Below are 7,258 nucleotides of genomic sequence, written 5' to 3'. Positions count from 1 at the left end.
GCTTCCTTGGTTAAATTTACAATATTTATCCTTTGAAGTCTGTGGACTTCCTTATCAAAAAGTTTCACATTCACTTCTAGCTCTGCAGTTGTTTAGGTCAGGATTCACTGGTGAGCCAACAATCCCTTTAATAAGCAAGAATACATGTTTGTCCTTGGTGAATTTAGTTCTACTGTGTCCTTATTCCTATGGAAGGTGACCCTCAGCAGAACAATTATCGAGAGATAATTTAAGAATTATTTGACTAGGGCAGCTGGGTGGTACAGTGGATAGAGCACTGGACCTGGAGTCAGGAGGACCTAGTTCAAATATGGTCTCAGACACTTAATAATTACCTAGCTGTGTGACCTTGGGCAAGTCACTTAAAGCACATTGTCTAGCAAAAACCAAAAAAAAAAAAATTATTGGATTACGTGAAAGTCTAGAAAGGCTATTTCAAAGAAAACTACCCTAATATTCTACAACCAGAGGATAAACTAGAAATTGAAAAGTATCTATTGATCACTTCTAGAAAGAAATCCCAAATTTATGATAAAGAAAGCTATCCATCTCAAAGAAAGATATTTTTTTTTTTATTTAATTTTTTCTTGAATTTTCTCTTAGTGGGGGGAGGGGATTATGTTTCAAGGCTATACATTTTTAACTTATACCAAGTAACTTGTTTTTTCATTGGGGGGAATGGGGTGGGAGGAAGGGAGAGAATTTGAAACTCAAGGTTTTGGAAGTAAATTTGAAACTTGCTTTTGCATATAACTGGGGTAAAAGAAGATTTTTAAATAAAAATTTTAAAAAAATTTTTAAAAAGATTTCAAAAAAGAAAAGTCTCAGAAACATAACCTAATAACTAATTTCAGAGCTCCCAGGACATGGAAAAAATATTGCAAGCATCCAGAAAGAAACTATTCAAATATGATGTAGTCAGAATCAAAAGATTTAACAGTTTCTACTAGCAAGGACCTATGCTAGTGGGGAAACTCAACTTTTTTGTTGTTTTTTAGTTTTTGAAAGGCAAATGGGGTAAAGCTGCTTGCCCAAGGCCACACAGCTAGGTAATTATTAAATGTCTGAGGCCGATTTGAACTCAGGTACTCCTGACTCCAGGACTGGTGCTCTATGCACTGCGCCACCTAGGCACCCTGAAACTCAACTTTTCTATCCATGAACTTGATAAATCTAACCAAAAGAATTAATTAATGAGTTAAGGAAATGGATTGAAATTTTTTTAATTACATATGATAAGCTTCTAGAGAAAACTGAATGGAAATAGCTTCTACATAAAAAGACTGGAGAATCTGGAATGATTACAGCTAAGAACAGGCTACCAGAAAAATTTAATATAATCTTTCAGGGGAAAAAATGGATTTTTGATGAAATAAAGGACTTTCACTTAGGATGAAAAGAAAAGAGCTTAATAGAAATTTTGGCTTTCAAATAATTACAGACATCAAGAAAAGCCTTAAAGGGTAAAAAGGAAATAGTAATCATAAGGGATTCAATAAAGTAAAAATTTATTTTAAGAACTTTATCATCATTAGTACAGTGAAGATTATACATAGAAAAAGGATAGATACAAAGAAGCTAAGTGGTGCAGTGGAATCAGACCTGATTCCATATCAAACCATTGGACCCTGATGGATCTTGAGGAAAAGTGATGCTGGTAACTTTGAATAGCACCCACTCATTCAAATCTAATTCACGTACATGTCATGACATCAACTATGGTCTTCTTCAAGAACAAAAGACAAACAAACAATAAGGGCATGAGTGTAAGAGTTGAACATGATGGTATGAGTTCAAAAAATGAAATTAAAGTATGGAAAAAGTGGAATACATTGCAGCAAGGGAAAGGGAGAAAGGGGTAAATTAACTAATATATAAAAGAGGCATGAAAGCAAGAGTTTTTGCAGTAGAGGAGAACTGGGGAATGGGAGCAGTGACAGAAACACTTGAACCCTATTCTCATTGGAATTGACTGAAAGAGGGAATAAATAACAAACATTCACTTGGGTCTTAGAAATCTATCTAGCCCTACAAGAAAGTGGGAGGAAAGGGAGATAAGAGAAGGCAGGGCTAATAGAAGAAAGAGATATGGAGTAGGTGAGTCTCAGAACCAAAAGAGACTTTTGAAGCAAACACAAAGCAAAAAAGGGGGGGGAATGATAAATGGGGGGAAATAGGATGTAGGGAAATAAAACTTCATAATCACAACTGTGAAAGTGAATGTAATGATTTCATCCAAAAATGCAAATGGATAGCAGAAACAGAAATACACACAGAATAAATATAAGGGACTGAAGAACAATCTATCATGCTACAACTGAAGTTAAGGGGAAAAAAGGAGTAGCAATCATACTTTGAGACAAAGTAAAAGCAAAAATAGATCTAATTAAAAGGGATAAACGGGAAAACTTTATTTGATAAAAGTTTCCTTAGATAATTAAATAACATTAATAACTAAACAATTATGTGTGAAATGCCTAGCATCCAACTTCTTAAGGTTGAAGTTAAAGTTAAAGGAATTACAGGAGGAAACAGCCAGCAAATTATACTAGTGGAGAACCTCAACTTTTCTGTCCACAAACTTGATAAATCTAACTCAAAAAAAGAGTAAGAAAGAAGTAAGGATGAATAGATTTTTTAAATTACATATGATAGACTGGAGAAAATGAATGGTAATAGAAAGGAATATATATTTTCCTCAGTTGGGTTTGGTACATACAAAATAAATTGAACATTCATTAAGCATAAAATTCTCACAGTTAAATAGAGAATAGCAGAAATATTAAATTCATAATTTTCATATCATAGTACAGTAAAATTATATTCAACAATAGTTAGATTACATTGATTCTGAATCTTTTTATTAATCCTATTTAAAATTCATTTATGCTGCCCCGTAACTGCTTCTTTGTCTCAGAATATAATGCAGAAATTTAACCGAAATAATGAGTTCAGTTTATGAATCAAGTTCTCTTGTTTTTTACTGTTCCCTTCTTTCCTTGAGGAATTTTGTTATCCTAAGGAGGAGCTGTCATAATACCAAAGAGTTTGACTAAGTAGCTTTACATCATCAAGCTATCCTTCAAGGATATCTGGCATGCTATTCAAAGAAGTTTGGCTCACTATCTTCCAACTTTGTAAATATACTTTAGACAAAGAATTAGAAATTGAGGGGATGTCTATCAATTGTGGAATGGTTGAACGAGTTGTATTATATGATTGTGACAGAATACTATTGTGCCACAAGAAGTAACAAACAGGATAATTTTAGAACACCCTGGGAACACGTATGAGATGAGGCAAAGTGAAGTGAGCAGAATGAAAAGAACATTGTGCAGATTAAGAATATTGTCTGATGATGTATGAATTACTTAGTTATTCTCAGCAATAGAGTGATCCGAGAAAATTCCAAAACACTTATGATGAAAAATGCCATACAACTTTAAAGGAAGAACTGATGGAGTATGAGTGCAGATTGAAACATTCTTATTTTTCTTTGTGCTTTTTTTTGTTTTGTGGGGTTTTATTCAGTTTTGTGATTTCTTTCACAGTATATGAAAATAAGTTTTGCATGTCTGCACATATATAATATCTGTAAAGCTGCTTACCATCAGAAAGGGAAAATTTAAAACTATTCTTTTTGCAAATGAATGTTAAAAATGTCTTAATATAATTGGAAAAAATATAATATAAAAACTTTTGAAAAAAGAAATGAATAGTGTAATCCATAAACTTCTTTCTTGAATGGTTTAAAAGTTTAGCATTCATAGAATACATGTGTGTGTGTGTGTGTGTACACACACACACACATGTGTGTATATATATATATATATATATTACCCAAGAGACATAATTACACCTCATAATTACACATGAAAGGAAATTATTTGGGAATTTGATGTATAGGATGAATTATACTTTGTACACCTATCCAATTTTTATAAAAATTTTGAGAGAAAAAATAAAAAAAGTATAATACAAAATGAGGCTACAATTGTTCATTACATTTAATGGACTGAAAAATGACAAATATTAATATTATAAACAAATACCTCAAAATATCAGGAAAAAATGTAATTAGCAAATTGTAACAGGTTTGGATGATTATCACAGACTGGACTGGTACAACTGACTTTAAGTCATAAAAAATTTTAAGAAAAATATTTTAATGGATGCCACTGTATCATATCCACATCATCTCCAATCTAAATCAAATGAAAATATTTTTAAAATACCTAATAGAAGAAATTAGAAACATAAGAGAACAGAACAAAGTGTAAAACATCCCAGTTGATTTTGATTGCTACTGGAATTGTACTGAGGATACTTTCAACAACCCAGAAGAGAATGAACTTATATCCTTTGAATTAATAAAAAGCAATCATTTTAACTACTGAAACCTAAGTATATAGAGCACTAAATATGAAACAATGATGATGACATCTGAAAATTGATTTTATTGGATGCCCACTGGGAAAGATAAGACAATTAACACAACAAATAGAAAAATAGTAACTCATGTTGGAGACAATATTAAGATTTGTCAATATTTTTTCCTCTTTCATCAATTGATTATCAGGACAACTTTTTGAAGTAATATTGTTATTCCAATTTTGGAGATATGGAAACTTAAGTTTTGAGAAATTAAGTTGGTCAATGTCAACTAGTTACTAGATAACTATGATAAGATTTGAGATGAGATCTTAACACTCTTTCTACTATAACATACTCCCTTTCAACTTCAAGAAGTTTAAATTTTAAACTGTTCCTCAATAATATTCAAGTTTTCATATATAGGAGTTTCTTCTTACTATTTATATCACTCTAAACAAGCATTTACCTCTCAGTAAAATGAGAATGTTGGATTAGATGATAAACTTGTTTTCACAACTTGGTCTCTTCCTACCCTTTCAATTAGTTTTTGATAATATATATATATATATGCATATATATATATATATATGGTTTTTGGAAGGCAAATTTGGATAAGTGGCTTGCCCAAGGCCACACAGCTAGGTAATTATTAAGTGTCTGAAACCGGATTTGAACCCAGATACTCCTGACTCCAAGGCCAGTGCTCTATCCACTACGCCACCTAGCTACCCCATTGATAATATTTTAAGACTGAAAAATACAAATGCCTTTTCCATCCTGGGGGTTCAATCAGTTTAACAAAGGGAAGGGAAACTTTCCTGAAGAAAAGTATATGTGAAATCAACTTGCTCTTGCCTCTCATGTACTGTAACTGTTTTATGAATCTTTTTTTTCAGAAACTATTATCCCTTAATTATATATTTCTCATCATTTTCCAGTAAAAGACTTCATTATATTATAGCAGGAATGTTTGAAAATTGTTCTGAGTCAGAACAGCTTTATTGTAAATATACTTTGGGAGTCAGAAAAAGCACTGTATCATCTTCTAAAAACATAAGGGTTTGGGTCGGGGAAGACATGAAAGGAAATTATTTGAGATTTTGATATTAAGGATAAATTGTGCTTTGAAGTTCTATTCAATTTTAATAAAAATTTTGAGAGAAAAAATAACAAAAGTACAATACAAAATGGGGCTGTAATTCTGCTTGATTTGCTTGGAAGGAAATGAAATTGTTTTATATCACCATAATTTGGATACATTAATATTTTTCCAGTAATCTACCTTCATGTATTGCCTTCCTGAATTACTGATCAGTAACAATGGGTAGAGAATGAATTTTCTATCGTAATTAAATGTAATTTATTGAATGATGCTGTGGGGTGTTTGCATTTTCACAGAAGGTCATAGAACAAAGATTTATAGCAATGAAGGATCTTAGAAACCTACATGTTTACAACTGAAAAAAAATACTAAAACCCACAAAGATTAAGGGACTTGCCCAAGGTCACAGAAAAAGAACATCCAGAATTAAAACCCTGATCCTCTTATGCTAAAGTCATCACAACTTCTATTGCTTATTTAAATCAAAGACAAACCTAGTGGTAGAATGATGGGCTATAGAGTTCAGAAAGAATAATTTGGTAAAGTTTTCCTTCCTGAGATAATTTAATTAATCACAGTAAAAAAAAAGGACTCTTGAGTCCTGGAATTAAATTCACTTTATTAAAATCCTGTTCTTGTCCTGGAAAACATTCTTCTTCTCAAGGTTATCCTCAAAGCAGCCTGAACATCTTTATTCCTCAGACTATAAATGAGAGGGTTTAGCATGGGAACCACATTTGTGTAAAAGACTGAAGCAACTTTACTTTTGTTGACAGACCCTGATGAAGAGGGCTGAAGATACACGAATGAAGCTGATCCAAAGAAAAGAACAATAGCAATTATGTGGGACCTGCAGGTGCTGAAGTCTTTGGACCTGCCTTCAGTGGCGCTGATGCTCAGAATACTGGACAAGATGAAAGAATAAGAGGTGAAGAGAGTGACAATGGATGCTATGATGTTAAAGGCCACAAGAATTAAAACCAACAACTCACTGATATAAGTGCTGGTGCAGGAGAGCTGGAGGAGGGGGAGTATGTCACACATGTAATGGTTTATGATGTTGGTATCACAGAAAGACAGTCTCAGCAAGAATCCAGTGTGAATTGTGGCATTTGTAAATTCCATTACATATGCCCCACACAATAGCCACGAACAGACTTGATTGGACATGGTAACATTATAAAGCAATGAATTACAGATTGCAGCCTAACAATCATAAGCCATTATTGTCAATAAATAGATTTCAGAAATAGCAAAAAAGCCAAAGAAATAAAGCTGAGCTATACATTCTGAATGAGGTGACAAAATTTATCAAAATTTTGGGAGTAAAAACAGAGGTGTAGCAGAAATCTATGAAAGACAAGTTGAAGAGGAAATAGTACATAGGAGTGTGAAGCTGAGAATTAATCCTAATTAAAATGATCAGTCCCAGGTTTACCATTAAGGTGATCACATAGATACCTAAAAACAGGAGGAACAGTGGGAGTTGGAGCTCTGGTGGATCTGTTAAACCTGAAAGGATGAACTCAGTCACTGAAGAGGCATTTTCCAAAGCCATTCTGCTATTGAGGTATCTGTGAGGAGAAAAGTCATAATATTATCAAAATAATCTCAATAAACCTTCTCCCCTACTTATGAAAAAGGAGCAGTTCTGGAAGTCTCTAGAAACCATCATCACCATGACATGCAGATTCTGTTCTTATCAGTGCCAAGATATCATGGATTTTGGTTGGCCTGAGTAACAACAGTCTCCTTAAGCTGGATGAATGCAAACAACTTCTC

At 32.9% G+C, this 7,258-nt stretch overlaps 1 pseudogene; it reads right to left on the bottom strand.

Moving 5' to 3' along the window:
* Window positions 1-6,097: 6,097 nt before the first annotated feature.
* Window positions 6,098-7,034, bottom strand: LOC141487894 (olfactory receptor 8B3-like; annotated as a pseudogene).
* Between the last annotated feature and the right edge of the window lie 224 nt (window positions 7,035-7,258).

The sequence above is a fragment of the Macrotis lagotis genome, chromosome 1 (assembly GCF_037893015.1).
Source record: "Macrotis lagotis isolate mMagLag1 chromosome 1, bilby.v1.9.chrom.fasta, whole genome shotgun sequence".
Taxonomy (NCBI): domain Eukaryota; kingdom Metazoa; phylum Chordata; class Mammalia; order Peramelemorphia; family Peramelidae; genus Macrotis; species Macrotis lagotis.
Note: the sequence above shows the minus strand (reverse complement) of the source record. Positions and strands in the feature narration are given on the sequence as shown.